A 20,260-nucleotide genomic window follows, 5' to 3' on the forward strand; every position below is an offset into this window, starting at 1 on the left:
CTGTACTTTATTTGGCAGGTTGATACCCCACTAATTCATGGTCCACAGCCTCAACTGAGGCCCCGGAAGGGCCTGGCACTCTCAGTCTCCATCATCATTTCATCCTCCTACCTCAACAAGAGTTCCTCCAAATCTCTTCAACTTTCCACAAACCTCTAAGCTCTTTTTAATCCCACTTAACTCTTGGCAGAAGATCTCACCTTCCGCTTCTGGGGGGGAGGCGGGAGTAGAAACCATTAGATAGGGCCAACACAGCTCTTTCCATCTAATCCACAACCCCCTCGTATTTGTGAATCAGTAGGAATTAGGAGCCCACACTCAAGGATTCAGAAAGACCTGGATGGTATCTCATCCACTTGCTGAGAAATCTGGGGAAGACCCCTTACCCTAAATTTCAATTCCTCATCTACAAAATGGGAATGATAGTTGTGTCTGCATTTCATGAGCTTTTGAAAGGAGTAAATGACATAAAATTTTAGCATACTTTAACACAATACCCAGAACACAGGAAACACTGACACAATATCTGTCACAATCACCACAGTGCAAAGGGCCTGACACACAAGAAGCACATGATAAATATTTGCTGAATGAACTGTACATTAAACAAATTCTATTACAAATCTAGGGAAGGTCCCTGTCAAGTGAAAACTGATATATATAACCAAACCCATAGAAATACAGATGTGTTTGTGTAACGTATCCGGAGTTGTACCATCAGCTGACAGAAATGATCACATTCTCTGAATTCTTTTTGTTTCTAGGGAATAAAAACTTGGTACAGAAATGCATGTGGCTGATTTTCATAGTGATCTGGTATGGAACTGAGAGAACATGGAGAGGTACCACATAACACATGATGCCTAGTTCATAAGAGAACCGGAGAAAAATCAGTCCAGCAAGATAAGAACTTTTTACTCAAAATATAAATAAATTTCATTACTAGTGATATGTCGTTTGAAAGGAAATGATGAGACTTTGGCTTTTCTAGCAGATTCTGGGCACGTGGGAAGATAAGATTCACATGCAGAAAATATAAGTAAATAAGGACATAGGACTCTCTTCAGATGAGTTCAAGAAACAATGCCAAAGAATGTTTAAATCAACTTCTATATACAAAGTCAGAGCTTAAAATAACAAAGTTAGGTAAAGATCTGTACATACATACCGATGTCTACAGTGACACAGATGGAATGTAACCAATGAAATGGGGTTAGGAAACTGCCAAGCAGCCTGAAAACCACCCAAACCTTCCACGACTTCGGTCAGTAACCACATACCAGACAATAATCAGTATTTTGAAAAAGGAATTAAAAACACATTTTCAAGAATGTATGGCCTATGAGAAGTATACCACAATATCCCTCTTACGTTATATAGAAGAGTAAGTGACTATATATTCAGTTTTTATTTGTCTAGGGGATATAGAATGTCAGAGCTACCTGGAGGACACCCTAAAAACCGTATGTATGATAATCAAACCTGTATAAACAATTTTCTGAACAATAAAGAGAAATAGCACGAAAGTATGCATTATAAGTTAATGACTTGACTAACTTGATTAGCCATTTTCATATAGGAATAACGATACCTTAAGAGGCGAATCGATAGACACTCCTCATCGGCAACTAAACAGTGTTCTCAGAGGAATGCTCTCTTCTCAGTGTTAACAAGGTCGTTTACCCCACAATGCACTGAAGGAGTAACTGAGGAGTTTGTTTTAAATTCTCAGTGTTTCACAATGAGTGTTACCAGTCCCTCTGACAATAACTTCAGTCTTTTACATGTACTAATGTTCTCCACGACCTCAGGAGATGGTGACTTGAATCTTTTTTCCCTTATTCCAAACGGCCCATTAGCGAAATAAAGGTCTATTCAGGACTTGCAAGACCCCCATGGCTCGGAGCGAGCTATTGCCTGAAATCAAACTTTACAAATAAGCCTGCTACTCTAATTATCCTCCATTTCCCCACATGGTTGAAGTAACTGCAGTTCAGCTGAGCAACCTGAGTGTGAGTTCTGCCTCTACCATTTACCAGGACTCAACAATCCAGCCATCACCCTGCTTGTCTGATCTCATGTTTCCATCTATAAAAGAGGAGGTTAGATTAGGTGGCCTTTCAAGTCTTTTCAAATATGCTGTCAAATTATTCTGTAGGATTTTGAACCTCAGTGAGCATACTTAGTTGGTAGGCCTTGAGGTCATTTGCTCTCAGACACCGAGAAGGCAATTGTGTCAGGGGCAAAGTCTATACCTGTGTGCTTTAAATAAGCAGCCTTTTGTTGGACATGGACTACTGAGTCAAAGCACATCTCACCAGGCTGAATTTCTCCATTAGAAATATAGCTCTCCATTAAAATAGCAAAGCACTAATATTGTCACAAATCACACCACTCAAAGCAAAGGAAAAAAATAAATGCATGAAGGCACAGTTGGATATGAACTATTTAAGCTAATCATAATATTCTCGCAAACCTAATTAGAAAGTTCACCATTGATTCATTCATTCCTTCATTCATCAATTATTTATTAATGTGTACTATGTGTTAGGTGCTGTGCTAAATATTCTCATCAAGTAAAAAGACAGAGTCTAGGGTACAGATATCCCAAACTGTTACATTAAATCAAGGTGTCAGAGCTTTTCTGACATCAGAAGTCCTTCATTACATGCTAACACCTTCCAAGTGAGAAAGAATTAATTTACCTCCTCAGATTTTTATCTTACAGATCCTTCCAATTATTCAAGCCTGTCACTAAGTGTCTGTTGTACGTGTCTCTATTATTCCATGATCCTTTATCAGAAATTAACGATTCTGGCTCCAATAAATGTTATTTCAGTAAATATGTTCGGGCATGCTCAATATGTATCAGGCAGTGTGTTACATGTTAGAGATACTTTGGGAACAAAGCAGTGGGAAAGTCCCCACTCCCACAGAGCTTATCATTGAGCAGATATTGATTAAAGGTGAATAAGATACATCAGACCTGTCTCTAAGCTCTTGGTCATTCCTGTCACTATTCTTATCATTTGTGACTACGCTGTGGGTTTCAGTTCTTGAAACACAGTAGGAAGCCAGTAAATAAATGAAAAATTTCAGTCCCTCTCTGTTTGTGGTGACAAGAAGGAAACTGCTCCTCCTAAAACTTGGCTGCCACCAGTAAAAAACATATTAGGATTCACTAATAAAACCTCTTTGGTTATTTCTATAGACGCCTGCCTTATAGGAGTGGTTGCTATCTAATATCCATTTACCCCCTTCTTCTTTCCAAGTGGAGCCATGATTTAGTGCAGGTTTTTCCCCCCTCTCAATGCAGCCCATAGTTCTCAGGGGAAGTAGAACCTATCCTCAAAGGATGAGTCGAAAGCCTACTCTATCACGATCATCTCATTGGCTGTGGTATGAATAACTTAGGCACAAGACCTAAGTTAGCCACTCAGAGTGCAAGAAAGGAAAACAAGCCCTTTCTTCCACTACAATTGGGGACAATTGCTGCCAGTGGTGACAATTATCTTGTGAAAGCCAGCTTGACAAAAAGAGTAACACAGAGAAGAAAGTAGAGCTGAGGTCCTGAAAAAATGGAACCTGACTTCTGGCTTCCCGTTATGTGTGAGAACATATCTGTTTACTGTTTATGCCAGGTTAAGTGGGGTTTTCTGTTATATATAGTTAAAAGTATCTTGATATAATCCTCTGGACACTATTGGTTGGTTGAACTCCAAGTTAGGAGAGACAAACATGTGCTTTTGAATACATGTATATTTTTAAAGGCAAATTCTGACCAGAAGGAGAACGTATCTCCTCTAAGACCCAGATGGAGAGTGAGGCATCTGTGATTATGGTTGTAAAGTGAAAACAATATTTACCACAAGCAATTTATAAGGTTCTTTTACTTCTGTCTAAGCTTGGTGTTTAATACCTTCAGAACACTGAGAAGTACTCTGGTTTTAAGGTTCTTTCTTTGAATTGAAAAGGAGTTCCTTTCAATTAAAGGCAACATAAAACAATCTATATTGGATCATTCTTTCATTCATAGAGGAAAAAAGATTAACAATAAATAACCCAGGAATAAGGAACTTTTAAAAGAATCATGGATCATAGAATCACAGCTGGAAAAACCTTACAGAGTCTCTAGATTAATGCTTTTCAAACTTTTCCACTGAAATGCATGAGGAAACTGTTTGCATGAGTATAGAAATAGTGCCTAAAATGACCTGTCAAAAGCATGAAATATATTTGACATTTGACTTTTTAATCTTAAAAATGCAAGGGAATTTTGCCTTCTAGTGCAAAATACTATTTACATATTATTTTTTTCCAAACTCTTAGGGAAATTAATAGCCCTGGAAGTTGCATAGAACTATATTGTGGCTTTGGGTTGACCTCACTGGCACACCACTGTGTATCCCCAGGGGCAGATGGTATGTTTACCCAAGAGCAAGTGTACAGCTATAGACCATTTCCCTCATGCCACAGATCAGAGAACTGAGGCCAAGAGATGTTTAAAATACACTTACCCAAATTTTGAAGATAGTTACTGGCAGAGCTGAGAACAAGTTCATTCTAACTTCCAAGACCAGTAATCTCTCCAAATGTTTCTTTCAATCTTTGTATGAAAATAAAAACCACCCACACTAGAAGGTCAGCTACCAATCGACTCAACTTCATGAGGCTATGGGTCATATCTTGAACATGCTCAGCCTCAGTACCTTTGTACTTGCTATGCGTTTCCTCCAGAAGGCTCTTCTGGCTCTATGCATGGCTGGTTTCATCCTAGCGTTCCTGTCTCAGCTCAGATGTTACCAGGTTAGAGAAGAGGACCTCCCTGACCACCCTATCTAAAGTGGTCCTCCCACCCACAGCTACGCCTGACCATATCTATATGGCTTGATTCCTTACTAGGACATATTACCATATAAAATTACCTTATTTATGTATTTGTTCCCTTGCATATTGTCTGGTTCCCTCCCTCCTGAATAAAAGCTTCATGAAGAAACAGTCCTTTTCTGTCTTGTTCATTACTCGCACCAAACCAGGAAGTTCGTACATCGGCGATGCTTGAAAACTATGTTTTAATAATTAACAAGAACCCTATGCTCTCCCATCTCTCTGTTTTCAAGCTGCCACTCTCCTAGAATGTCTGTCCTTCTTCACATTTGCCTGCTCAAGTATTACCCATTCCAAGGACAACCCAAATCTTGTATCTTTTAGGAAGCTTCGCCTACCATGTTTCCCCCAAAAGAAGACCTACCCCGAAAATAAGCCCCAGTTAAGATCTCAGCCAGATGGGTGCACTTAGTACGTCATGATGATGTTCCAGAAGATGACATGGTTGTATTTGAATAAATATAGATTGTTGTACATCAAAAAATAAGACGTTCCCTGAAAATAAGCCCTAATGGAGCAAAAATTAATGTAAGAACTGGTCTTATTTTCAGGGAAACACAGTAGACCTACTTACTGACCTGCCTGGGAGAATACCGAAAACAGGAAACTTGCCTCATTCACATGTATATTCCCAGATCCTGACATAAAGTGGACCTTTGCTCCTGGCCACTTCTATCACTTGCTCTTTGCCGCTGTCACCTCAGTGCACATTTTCTCTGTTTTCTAAAAGACCATGTAAAGGTTTTCCTGCTTGTGATTGACTATGTTTTCCATTATGCCAATTGTGTTCCTTAAACACTCCAATGCAAATTTTAATTCTGTCATTTTAATTTATCTCCCCTTGCCATCTTTTGCTCATGTCATCCAGGGTCTCTTTCATTTTTCCGAGTTTGTTTGTTTGTTTATTTTTAATTAAAGTTTATTGGGGTAATAATAATTAGCAAAGTTATATAGGTTTCAGGTGTACAATTCTGTAATACATCATCTATATATAACATTGTGTGTTCACCACCCAGAGTCAGTTCTCCTTCCATCACCCTATATTTGATCCTTTTTAGCCTCATCTACCACTCCCCTCCCCCCCACCCTCTGGTAACCACTAAACTGTTGCCAGTGTCTACGAATTTTTGTTTCTTCATTTGTTTGTCTTGTTCCTTTGTTTTCAGTTTTACATCCCACATATCAGTGAAATCATAGGGTTCTCGACTTTTTCTGTCTGAGTTATTTCGCTTAGCATGATTATCTCAAATTCCATCCATGTTTTACCTCAAGGCAATCTTTTCTTTGGGTTTTACATACTTTCATTGAGATTCCGTCTCTATGTAGTCGATGTCGGATGCCTAAGTTATTTAAAATAGCCTACTGTTTCCTGTTATAAATTATACTCATACATAGAGAGAACTGGACGTCCAGCTTGTGAGTGTGAGTCTCTGTATCACACGTGAAGAAAGAGCGATTTAAAAATGGATAATATTGAAAAGGGCAAGAAGATTTTTATTCAGAAGTGTGCCCAGTGCCATACCATGGAAAAGGGAGGCAAGCACCAGGCGGGGCCAAATCTCTAAGGTCTGTTTGGGCAAAAGACAGGTCAGGCCCCTGGGTTTTCTTACACAAATGCCAATAAGAACAAGGGCATCACCTGGGGGGAGGAGACACTGATGGAGTATTTGGAGAATCCCAAGGAATATATCCATAGAGCAAAAATGACCTTTGCTGTCATTAAGAAGACAGAAGAAAGGGCAGACTTGACAGCGTGTCTCAAGAAGGCGACTAAGGAGTCATGGTTGGCCACTGCCTTTTTTATTACTATCTAGCAACGTCTCATGACTTTTTCAATGTGTGTTATATTTAAATTGATTTCACATACCAGAATTCAGATCATGAATGGCTGATAGAAGATTTCTTTTGGGCAGTCCTGATTCAAATAAGATTGGCTTGTAGTTAAATGGATATGATCAGCTTTTCCAACTTGGATGGTAATTCGGTTCAGCAAGAGATATCACTGTTTTCCCTTCTAAAGATATGATTGGATGTGATTAGTCATGTTCAACTTTTCACAGAGATGGTAAATGTCATCTCAGCACCTGAAGGAGATTGGTCTTTTATTTAGATTTACATAACTGGTTACATTTACAGGTTTAAATACTGAGGAAATCCCTTCCCTGTCTCATAGAACAGCAAGACTCACTTGTGTTTCAAGTTCTGTTCATTAGCCTGTTAAAAGGCAAGGCCTGAAGATAAGGTCGCAGTGTCCACTTTATCTTTTTGGTCCTAACTATGCCAATTTAATTAAAATTTCCTGTATCTAAACTGTTGCCTTTTCCTTAATGAAAGGCATTTTAGTTTGGTTTATGTGAAATATCAAATAAAGAATATTTAACACTTGCCAAAAACAAACAAACAAAACAATTACAACCAGAAGTAATCTTTTCCTCTGATCTTTCAGCTTGATACTTCTTTCCCTTAATCTGCACTGTTATTTTATGAACTCCAAATTTAGGGGTTCCTCTGTTTTCATCCTAGAAGGAGGATGTTCTATCCAGGCTCATGTGTTGACCAAACAAGTGATTTGGAGAGCTCAGCCTTACTCACTGTCTTCCAGGAAGCAGGTCTAATCCCAGATGTAAAGCGAAGGGACCATGGGTGGGTCCGGTTTATCCTGCCTCCAAGAGTCTAGCCTAATTCAGAGCGAGTCTAGTGGACCTAGATGGGATCTTCTCTCAAGCCTGTGGATTAATGGAGTTCAAAGATATGGGAAAAATCAGCATGCACAGGGTAAAAGAGTTCCTAAAATGCAATGCAGTCCTCCTCTATACTATGTTCTGTCCTGTTGTGTTTCTGAACGTATTGCCATCAAATGAACATTGAAAATTGAGAGCACACAATTAAAGCCTCTTCACAAAAAACTGAATAAAAGAAAAAAGCAAGGGACCAAAAATTAAACTCTGAAACTTGCTAAATTTAAGAACTGGAGGAAGAGAGAGAAATAAGTGGTCCAAAGCTAAATGATAACCATGCTGTGTTACCAAGATAACTTGAGGCAAAGTTGGGGGGGAGGGGTTGAAGTACTGAGAAGGAGTGATCATCAATGTCAATGATGTCATTAATGGAAAAGAATGAGTACTGCATGATTCGCAGGCTCCCGACGTCACTGGAATTTTTAGAAGGATACAAAAAATACCATTCTGGCAGGTGATTAAGCAATGAGTAGAAGGATGAAGAAAGGGAAACCTGGACGTACTTGTTGAGAAAGATCAACAGTGAAATAGAGGTGAGAAATACGTAGGAGTCATCTATTTTAATATTTGAGATGGTAAAATCTACAAGCACTACTTAAATCTCTAAGTAAAAATAATTGACATAATTTCCTCTCTTGCATTTGGGAAAACTATCTCAGGTTTGGAAAATAGTGAGAGTAACCATTATGTACATCCTTTTAAAATAAAGGGGCACAAATGGGATGAGGAGCGAGGAATTAAAGACCTGAAATCAGAGAATATTAGATGAAGTACCAGTGAGGAAAGGCTCTCTGATTTCTTTTCTAACACTGAGTCCAAAAATTTCTTCCTTAACTCTGCTAAATCACCATGAAATGTTTGGACCTCTCTTTTTAATATTTTGTTGAATTGTTATATGGCTCCAGTATCAACTACAGGGTATATGTCAAATTCTAAAGGATTCTTACAACTAAATAAATAAAACAGTAAATTTGTATGGTTTGATGGCTAGACATTATCACACTCATTGATAGAAAGATTATAGCAGAAGAAAAGTGAAATTCTTTAGAATGGCATTAAAAATGTATGTATTTTTATAGGTAAGAAAATGTCAGTAACTATTTTCTTTCATATCTTACACACTGAGTGTATCAAAGATCTAACTATTATTTTCAACCACAATGCAGCGAGAATAAGTAATAACATAAAGGCTTCTGGCCTCAAGCAAACTTGGTGAAGGCAGTGGAACCCGTGAACCGGAAGTATTGTGTATCTCAGTTTTGATCTACAACCCCAAAGAGAATCTCACCCAGGATTCTTCCACCCAGAAGCACAAGAACACCAGCTACCGTGTTTCCCTGAAAATAAGACCTAACCAGACCATCAGCTCTAATGTGTCTTTTGGAGCAAAAATTAATAAAAGACCTGGTATTATATTATATTATATTATATTTATTATATTATATTATATAAGATCCAGTCTTATTTTAATATTTATTATCTTAATTTTTGCTTAAAGACACATGAGAGCTGATGGTCCAGCTAGGTCTAATTTTCAGGGAAACTATTAGTAAATTGTTCTTATTTCCTTAATCATTTAAGAAAGGTCATGAACTAGAAACTCTCCCACTCTAAAAGCTAATTCCTATCCTGAAAAAAAAATCATCAGATTATCCACCAACTGCTTAAATATTTGAACATTTAAAAAGGGACTCACTCAAACAAGTGTTTATTGAGGAGTCTGAGACTAAAGGAAATAGGTCACTTAGATGCCAACACGGAATTGACTCTCTTAGGTGAGCAGGACAAAGATTATGTAAAGAACCAACATTAAAGGCAGTAGGCTCAAGGGGCTAAAATCAGAGGCAAGAAAGACTCAGCGATTACCAATGTGGTTTAATGGCAGTGAATTTAGCATGAGATGACATTAACCTTATGGGCGGCAACTTCCATTTTTATTTACAATCTTTCCTATGTGTGACATTTTTTGGCCTTTAGTCTAATTTTTCTCCTAGATACTGGATTTACTGGCTACGCATATGTTTTCAAAGAAAGGTAAGCTTTGATTATCTGATCTAACCTTTCTGTTGAGTACAGTCAACACCAATGGAGGCTGGCACCACTTTTTCAAGTCTTTTTTTTTTTTTATTAGTTTCAGGTGCACAAGACAAAGTAATACTTAGACGTTTATCATTTATATCCCTCACACTGTGTGAACCCCTCTCCCCCCATCAACTATCCCTCTGACATCGAACCAAGCCATTACATTTCCACTGTCTCTTCCTAATGCTGTACTCCGCTTCTTGTAAGTAGATACATACTTATAGTTGGCATTCATTATTCTCCAGCTTCAGGTGTACAGTGCAGTGATCAGGCATCTACATCATCCTTGAGGTGGTCTCCCAAATGGGACACGTGTCTATCGGATACACTACAAAATCTTTACAACATTATTGATTACGTTCCCCAAATTAATTTTCAAAACCCCATGGCCATCTTGTGGTTACTGACTGTTTTCTAATCCCCTCACCTTCCCCTTTATCCCCACCCCCCGCCCATGTAGCAACCCTCAGTGTTTCCTCTTTGTCTCCAAAACTGTTTCTGATTAGTTCATTCACTTATTCTTTTCTTTAGATTCCACATATAAGTGAGATCATATGGTACTTGTCTTTCTCTTTCTGACTTATTTCACTTAACATAATGTTCTCCAGGTCCATCCATGTTGTTGCAAATGGTAAGATTTCTTTCTTCTTTATGGCTGCGTAATACTCCATTGTATAAATGTACCACAGTTTCTTAATCCAGTTGTCTACCGATGGGCATTTCGGTTGTTTCCATGTCTTGGCTATTGTGTATAGTGCTGCAATAAACATAGGAGTGCATAAAGATTTTTGAATTGGAGTTTTGGATTTCTCTGGATAGATACCTAGGAGTGGAATTGCTGGGTCATAAGGTAGTTCCATTTTCAGATTTTTGAGATACCTCCATACTGTTTTCCATAGTGGCTGCACCAATCTGCAATCCCACCAACAGTGCACAAGCGTTCCCTTTTCTCCACATCTGGGCCAGCACTTGTTGTTTGTTGATTTATTAATGATAGTCATTTTGACTGGGGTGAGGTGGTATCTAATTGTGGGTTTTATTTGCATTTCTCTGATGGTTAGTGAGGTTGAGCAGTTCTTCATATGTCTGTGTGCCATCTGTATGTTCTTTTTAGAAAATGTCTCTTCATGTCCTCTGCCCATTTTTTAATTGGGTTGATTGTTTTTTGGAGTTGAGTTGAGTGAGTTTTTTATAAATTTGTGATATTAACCGCTTATCAGATATATCATTGGCAAATATCTATTCCCATTCAGTAGGATCCCTTTTTGTTTTATTGATGGTTTCCTTTGCTGTGAAAAAACTTTTTAATTTGATGTAAGCTAATATAAAGGCATGACTGAGACTGTGCCTCTTCCCCTAGGAGCTGCACAAGGACTCGGGATAATCAACATGTTAATTCTCCAGAGAAATCTACAAGAAAAGATGAGATCACTTGTACGTAGTTAGACTAAAAATAAATTCTGTCTTATGTTATATGGAAATGACTGCTGACATTTTCCCCAAACATAACCCTAGTCTTAGGAAAAAATCAGCTTGGCATTTTGTTGATTTTGAAATACATTTATCATACTAAACGCATAATATGTATTACCTCTTCCTTTACAGTTTAGACAGGGTGTACATCTTAATTTCTGCATATTCAGTTCATTCAACAAAAATTAATTGAGGGTCTACTGTGTACTGGCTGCTGTTATAGGCTCTGAGGACACCACAATGAAATGAAATGAAGAAAGTGACATCTCTGCCATCACAGAACTTACATTTTAGTGGATGAATATATAAATGTACCAGCTACATACACAGTGCAGTAATGTTCATTCATCACAGTGAAATCTACTTCATGTCTTAAACTTGTAAATATTTAAGTAGTGTCAGGTATCTAAACAAGTCACTAAGCAACTTTTTTTTTTCTACACCACTATTAAACTATTATAGCCCAGATCTAAAGCTTAGCAGATTCACATAATATTCTGTGGGCTTTTTATCTTATTTTTTTTTTAATTTCCTATAGCAGGTTGCTCTCCCTTGTACAAGTTACCTTTAATAAAAGGATTCTTTTTTTTTTTCCATTCTTAACCCCAACAACCTCCCCCAGCAGCATTACTCATTCTCCCGAAGTATACAAAAAATGTTCTCATTCAGTTTGTATTCTCATATGAGAGCACCTTGGTTTGAATGGTACCTTCTTATCCTTGATCTCATCTTTGAAAAGATCTTGAAGACCTACTTGACGTGGCATACAATGTGATCACTTCTTTATCTTTTCAGGTCATGTCTTGCAACTCACTGTACACTCCACAGAACTGCTTTCGTTTCTCAGTCACCACAAGCTCCATCTCACCTCCAGGCCTTTGCTCATGCTTTACACACTGCCTAGAATAGGCAAAATGCTTCTTCAACCTTTAATACTTAGTTCCGACATTATCTTCTCCAAGAAACTTTCCCTGCCCCTTGTATCTCGCTCCGTGGGGGTACTTTAACTTCTCTTCCTCCAAGATCGCACAATACATGAGAAAGAACCACAGTAAGGGAGCTTCCCACACTGTAATCATCTAAGGAACAGCTCTGAAAGGGGACATGAAGTCCTGGTCACGTCTGTATACCAGTGTCTCATACAGTGCCCTCCACATAGGAGATACTACAAAACATGCTGTTGGATAAACACATGAATTTAAAAAACATACTTCAATAAATTTTTAACAGTAGAAAAGAGCAAGTAACTAAAACTTGTGAAATTACCGAGTTCCCTAAACCAAAATATGTATCTTAACTCAGTCCAATGGTTTTCTTCTTTTGCAATACAAGATATCTATTTATGTAGCTTTCTGTTTTCACTGGATATTAAATAAAATTAAATGTTTGTATAAACTTGAAAAGTCTTACAGGGATCATGGAAGTTGATGGAGGAACTATAGTAAGCAACTGAACAAATATCTGTTATGAGATTTACCCTCTGCCCCGGAGACACCAGAAAGAACTTCATTAGAAAAGATCTCCCTTCACCTATGAGGTAATAAAAGGGAAATTGCCAGAGCCCTTAAGCCAAGAAGTGGGTGACATCAACTTTATCCTAAGCAATTTAAATCTGTCTAGAATGCTATGTCCTCCAGAAGAGGCCTAGATGAAAAAGAGGAGCTGAACATGTTTCAATTTACCTTTCTTTTATACCCTTGGCAGCTGCCCCTCTCAAAAAGAGACGAACTTGCGCTTTGGCCGTGGAGATTCCCTTCATAGTCAGGATTTTTTTTTTTTTTTTGCCTCAGTTACTTGCTACTTTCTTATCTCTGGAGCAGCTATTTTTGTAGTAAAATTCATAAGCTAAATAGTTTTGAATTTCTGTTGTATAATAAAGAATGTATCTGGCTGTGTTCTGGGTTCCTGGGAGGGAGTCTCTAAATTCAGAATTGCACAGGTGACAGGACTGTCGTTGTTACCCACACTAGGTCCTCAGACCACACCTGAATTTATGCTAATGAGGTGACTCACGATGGGCCCTTAGATTGTTTCAGGATGGGAGCTGGCAAGGCTAGAGCGATGAGAGGGGTGGGACTTTGAATCACATGATGTCCGCTCAGTCTCTGGGGAGGAAAAAAAGGCTGAGGATTGAGTTCAATCGCATGACCAATGATTCAATAAATCATGCCTGCACAATGAAAGCCCAATCAAATCTCTGGGCACCGAGGCTCTGGTGAGCTTCCTGATAGGTGAACAAATTGATACTTCTGGAAGGCAACACGTCCTAATTCTAAAGAGAGAACTCACAAAATCTCCGTGTTCAAGGCTCTTCCAGATCTTGTCCTACATATGTCTTCATAAGGATGGTTCTGTTTGCATCCTTTATAATAAAAATGTAACCATAGCATAGTGCTTTCCTCACTTCTATGGGTCATTCTAGTGAATCATCATACCTCAAGGGATTGTAGAAACTCCTGAATTTGTTGTCGGTTGGTCAAAAGTACACTGCAAACTTGTGGCTGGCATCTGATGTGAGGGCATGCTTGTCAGTGATGCTGACTTTTAACCTCTCCTGTGACTCCAGGAGGTGGCAAGCATCAACACTGTATTACAGATTTACACTGCTTTGTCATGGGAACCACACAATTATCATACTGATTCAGAATGAATACAAAACGTCAGGTCTGGAGTCAGGGGACTTGGGGCCAGGTCCAAACCGACATTTAATAGCTCTGTGATCTTGGGCAATCCACATAACTGTTCTGAATGTCTCTTTCCTCAACAGCAAATGAGAGGGCCTTCTGCCATTTCCCATCTTTATACTGCTCCCATTAGGCCTCAATTTGGAGGGAAGCCAATGATCGCTTGTTCCTCTGGACAGAATTCTTCTATAGGCTTCTATTATTAGCAATTATTTGCAGATATGAATAGATTTGAGGACTTTGCACTTGGCTGTTCCCTCTACCTGAATGGAACACTCCTTCCCCAGATATCTATGTCAGTTACTGCCTAACTTTCTCCAAGGTTTTTCTGCACAAATATAATTTTCCTGTTGATCCTTGCTGGCCATGTCATCTACAGTTTCAACCCCCATACTCAACATTTGACCACCTCCTTCTCTGCTTTATTTTGCTTCGACATTTATCTTTAACTAATATACTATACATGGCAAGGGCTTGTTGCTCATATATTTCCTCAGTAGAATGTAAGCTCTGTGAGGGCAGGGATCTTTGCTGTTTGGTAAATGACAAATAAATAATACGTGCTTCACAAATATTTCACAAACGGATCCATGATTAGCTTTTCTATGTAGGCACAGCAGCTTAGTGCTCAGACCTGAAATAACTGCAAAAATTATTCCCCCACAATTCAAAAAGACTAGGAAAAAAGTGTGATGATTAGGTAATAACAGAATGCTAGGAATTGTAGTCCAAGTGAGAAATTATGGAGGTGAAGAAATTTTGTGTTGATAGTAAGGATCAAAGATTAGAGATGATGGTAATGAGTGAAACTGATGAGATAAGATACTGGGAGAGAGTAAGACCATACATCTTAGAATGTTCAATGATGAGACAAGGAAAGGAATAGGGGAAAAACTGTATAGCAGTTGTTGCTACTGTAATTCCAAAAAGTGAGAAATTATCTTATTAGTCACAGCAGATTATGAAAAACAGGTAGTATAAAAAAAATGCTCTGAAATACTGATAAATTGCAGGGGAACGATAGTTTAAACCTGCTATCCGATACAGTAGCTGCTGGACCCAAGAAGCTATTAAGCACTTGAAATGTGGCTACTCTGAATGAAGATGTGTTTAAAAGTATAAAGTTAATGCCAGATTTCAAAGATTTAGTACAAATTTTAAAGTGTAACACATATTACTTAAAATGTTGTTATTAGTTACATATTAAAATAATATTTTTTGGCTATATCAGACTAAACAAAATATATAATTAAAATTAATTTCACCTTTCTTTTCACTGTTGTAATGTGGCTAACAGAACATTTAAAATGCCATATGGGGCTAGCATTATATTTCTATCGGAAGTGCCAGTTTAGAAGTATCCAAGGGGTATATAAAGAATTCTGCAGGTTTGATGTCATCTCCTACGCATCTGGAGAAATGAGACAAGGCAGTCTCCATTAGAGAAATTTGCTATGGAAGGAGTGTCTTCAAGGGAAAGCAGAGTTTCAACATCAGGTAGGAAGTGAAATGGTTCTTTGGGGAAAAGTTATAGTTCAGGTACCAGAGGCAGGGTAGTAGGTCAAATCACAGGAGAGGTAGACACTGAAGTTCATCTACTCCACGCTGGTCCCAAAGCTGAGAGCATTTCCTTTAGTCAAGACGAACTTCCTTTGGGAATTTGGGGGAGCATGAATAAGTCATCCAATTATAATACTGTCAGCGAACAAACATTTATTAAGGACTTTACATATCTTAGGCTTTAGGAATTTAAAAATGACTAAGTTCCTGCCCACAAAGTGTTCTCAGGCTACAGGGAGAAACACATATATAAAAATAGATAAATTGAAATATATATCCTGGAAAATACAGTAATTAAGTGTAACGTAGGTCCCAAGGTCAGAGCCAAGAGTGAGATATACACAGTTTAAATCCTATGTGCTATGTCAGCTGGGGCATGGGCTATACAAATATGCAACTCAGCACAATTTCAACTCAAGCTACAAAAGAGTCATGTCTTCTTCTACTTAAAAGTGTTAAAGCTTTTGTCTGGGAAAAAAATATATTCCCCATAAGACTTTTGTAAATCTAAAGTAAAATAACCAAGAGTTTACAATGTATTCCACTCTCTGTCATTTAAACAGTTACTATGCTGCATTCAAAAACTTTTAAAATACCGGTTTATTATCTGCAATATTATTTTAGGTGTCTTTATATAAAGCAAAATGTGCACATAACTGCTACTCGCTTTTACTATTTTAAGATGCCAGATGGTTACAAAAGAGAATACTAGAATACTTCTTTCATTTTTCTGATATTTTTTTCTTTTTCAAAAACTGTAATACAGTTTGGCTGGTATATTTAGTTCTAAGAGGTATAATGAAACAGCAAAATCTCATTAGTAGAAACAAATCAACCTGTGTATACCTTTCGGGTTCTTTTCATTTCTTCAGAGGCACCGCCTTAAAGGGGAAGAGAACTGCTGGTAACACCGGGGTTGGGGCCTGCAGCGCATCAGCGGTGCGCAGGCGCGTGAGTTTGTGGCAAGACTTGATCGTGTCTGGGGTTTTACCCTTGTCAGAACAGGCCGATGGCAGGAAGAGAGGCAGTGGGCATTAGGTTCAGAGAAACCTAGATCCAAATCTCGCCTTTACAGCTTATTAAATTTAGAATCTTGGCAATATTAATCAACTTCTCAGAACTGCAATTTCATCACCAAGATAATGGAGCTAATAGGCTACACACACCCCATATTGTGAAAATTAAATGAACATTCTGAAAAACAGAAGGTGCTCAGTAAGTGGTACTTCTGTAATCCTTTTCCTTCCCTCCAAACCTCACTGCCCCTTCCCTCCTGGTCATAGCCACATACCCCCAAAAGAAAGAAAAAAATTACATTAATCGACATAGCAGATATTGTCCTCCTAGGGGTACCAGTACATCAGTGAAAGCAGCCAACCATATCCTGTGTATTAAAATGGCAGAACACAGTTGCAGAATAAAAACATCATTAATTTCTATTAAAAATTTACTACTTAAGGACTTTCTAGCAAAATTAATCCAAGCTAATTGAATAGTCCTTGAAGAACAGGAAAATCATCAAGGCCATCGCAAACTATTGATTCAATTTCTAGAAAGCTAAAAAGCAAATTATAGAAAGTTGTTATGAGAATCTTCTCCTTATCAGCTTGAATAAAGGCTCATAAACTTCACCCACTAAATTCCAACAATCTAAAATTCAGTAGAAGAATAACATCTTAAAATAACCCTAAGAGGGTGTGTTTTTATCAGAAAAAAATAACCTGCCTTAAATCCTCTAGGGAAATAAATAAGACATAAATTTGATTTTTTTATGTAGTAAAAATTTTCTAGTTTTGCTATCAAAGTCTCCTTTTTATTTGAATAAGTAAAATGTCCACAAAAAAATTCCAAAGAAAAACAATAATGCATTTGATTAAAATAAATCACAATGCTGAGTACAGTCTCCAGCGAATAGGGCACTGAATGAATGTGCAGAAAATAGCAAATAAGCAGCAAAACCAAGTATGGCTTAACAACATGTTATAACAGGACCATACATTAATTCAGATGATTCTTTAAAAATCCACGCAGGACAGGTAGACATTTTTATACCAACTTTGTGGGTGAGGAGGCTCAGAGAGGGAGAGTGACTTGACTAAGATCATGCTTCCTAAGTGGACTGGAACCCAAATTAGCTGATTCATTTGGGGGCCTTTAAAAAATTTAGTGTTGAGAACACCCCCATGGAGGTTATTCAGTTTTCAGGCCACACAGGAATCCTGTCAATAACATTCTTGACACGTGGTTATTTGGTTCCTGTTTCACAGTTCCAGAGACTCACTCCTTTTATAAGGCCATTTCTGAAATGTCTTCTTTACAATAAATCTAAATCTTCTCCCCAGTTATTTTTATCCTTCCATCCTGGCTACACAGCATAAATTGAATCCCCTTTCCATAAAAGAGCTGGTTCCCTAAAGCTCTTTGTACCTCATAGCTAAACATTCCTTCCACCAAAACGGTTTACCATGAGATGCTCTGATGGTAAACCATTTTGGTGGAAGGAATGAGATGCTGTGATGGGCACCAACCATCAAGGTACTATGTCTGAAAACCCTTGCTCACGTCTACCTTCCCATTTCTTCTCACCTTTTGATTTTCCTTTAATATAACCCCTGAGGTATTTAAAATAGAATCATAAATAGACTGATAAATAAAAGAACATACAATTAAATGGCAACTAGTAATAACCATGATCTTCCTGAATTATTGACCTTCCCAAAATATCTAGCACTGTTTAGTGGAGGATGATTTATAATCTGTATCTGTAAGAATCAATAGAGTTATAAAATCTCCTCATCCTTCACATTCAAAGGAAGAATTCATCCAATTGTTTACACAACAAGCATTTATTGAACACCAACTACATGCCATGTCCTATGATAGGCTGTGACAAGCACTATCCATAGGAGTTTCTACTCTGAGAAGGAGTAATAATATTATTATTATCAAATAACTTTTAATGAGCATTTACTTTGTGTCTAAGTGCTTTTTTACAGGCACTAATTCCTCACGATGACCATAGGTATATTCTATTGTGATCACTATTTTCTGATGAGGAAACTAGATCCCAGGGAGGTTGGGGAATTTGCCAGCCTCTCTTTCTTTTCCCACCCTTCCTTTTTCTTTTTCATTCTTTAAGTTTTTTTCCGTTAGTTCCTGGCTGCCCAATGCCCTTGCTAATGCTAAGTACTGTGAGTTTTCTCCAAGCACAAATTTACATTACTATGTAGATGACTACCAGGCAATAATACTGCAGCATCTGTTCTCCCTTTTTTTGACCCACTTCCTCTCCCGTGTACACAAATGGCCAAGGTCAGCAGATGGGCACCCCAACTTTGACTTGACACTTGAACTGAACAATAAGACATATTCTAAATAGTCAGGGGAAGGGGATATAATATTTCAGAGCACCTGTTATTAATCATGCCCAACAGCCTTCACTTCATGCAACACCAGTAGTTGGTAAGAAGCAGGATCAGAATAAGCAGTGTGTGCTATGACACGGAAGACTTCATTGGCAGATCATGCTTTATGATATGTGCATTGGTAAAGAGGGCACACATGTAAAACTTCGAGGACTCCTTTGCCAATGATTTTGTCTTCCAATCTTATGAAGAATCTTTCCATCTTCCATGTTGGCACGTCTGAAATAAACTAATCCTGCATTTTGCTAGTTAATGCCTCATCTGAAGGACAAATAGGGGTTAGCCCAGAGAGGGAATGGGGCAGAGTACAGGTAGTCAGGGCCTTCATAGCAAGGGGCCTGAGCATGTACGGGGTGGCTTGGGGGATTCCTGGAACAAGTGCCAGGTTGGAAAGGAGGGAGAGGGAGCATTGCCAAGGAAGACAACTTTCCGACGAGAGTATATCTGAGTGTCATGAGGAACCACAATATATGTAACAGTTATATACATGAGGAACCACTATATACATATCAGTTACATACGATATGTATATATATATATATGATATTCATGAATTGATTTCCTCTATTTAAGCATTATAGGTATTAAAGACATCCTTAATTAAAAGACAGCATTACAAATATTTGGGGTTTAATGTTATCTATATTCCTGTTTTCTGAGAAATTGCTTCAGTTCATAACAAATGCAAAAGGAAAGAGAAGCAGTAAGCATGTCCCTGATTAAACTTTTAAAAGGGAAGTAGCATTGCAGTAAATACATTTACAGATTATTTGGCTTGTTAAATTTCATTTGGTAGATATCATAATCATCTTTTTAGTCTTTGGACCATATGATATTTAGAAAGTTTTTGAGTTTGTGTTTTGTTTTTGTTTTTTAATTAGAAAGGGACTCTAAAAACGCAATGCAATTAAAAATCTACTAAAACAATGTAAGAACTTAATTCGGTGTGTGTGTGTGTGTGTGTGTGTGTGTGTGTGTGTGTGTGTGTGAGATATATATTCATTCTTAGTTTTTAAGTTTCCTTTCCATGGGTTTGAAGCAGGCAGCTGGATCTTATGTAATATCCTCACAGGTTAAGCATTTTTAAAAGGTTCACTTTGACCCAGGTGGTCTGAAAGAAAAAACTAACATTGTAAAAATCTATCATCTCCAGTCCTTGTCTGATACCCTGAGATGATCAATAATTCTAACTCCCAGGCTTTGCAGGTTAATGTCACATTACCATGAATTCTTCCAGGTAGAACTTCAGTGGGAGAGTTGATTTGATACTTTTCTCGGCATCACTGGCAGAAAGGACCTTGAGAGACTGTTGTGCTGTGAAACAGCATTCACTCTTTAGCTGAGGCAACTTATTTACACTTCAGGCTTTTAGATAAAGAGGTTAGACTCTATGCAATCTCAAAGGTTCTCA

General features: G+C 37.9%; 1 protein-coding gene and 1 pseudogene across 12 annotated transcripts in view; one reads left to right on the plus strand and one right to left on the minus strand.

Annotated features, from left to right (window-relative positions):
- Nucleotides 1-20,260, minus strand: part of GRIP1 (glutamate receptor interacting protein 1) — a gene marked incomplete at its 5' end in the record, with an annotated part of 621,259 nt that overhangs the window by 486,389 nt on the left and 114,610 nt on the right. The window lies entirely within an intron of this gene.
- LOC308502563 (cytochrome c-like) lies at nucleotides 6,351-6,701 on the plus strand (annotated as a pseudogene). Its single transcript has one exon. The product of its transcript is annotated as a cytochrome c-like (transcript).

This window comes from Rhinolophus hipposideros (assembly GCF_964194185.1).
Source record: "Rhinolophus hipposideros genome assembly, chromosome: 9".
NCBI lineage: Eukaryota > Metazoa > Chordata > Mammalia > Chiroptera > Rhinolophidae > Rhinolophus > Rhinolophus hipposideros.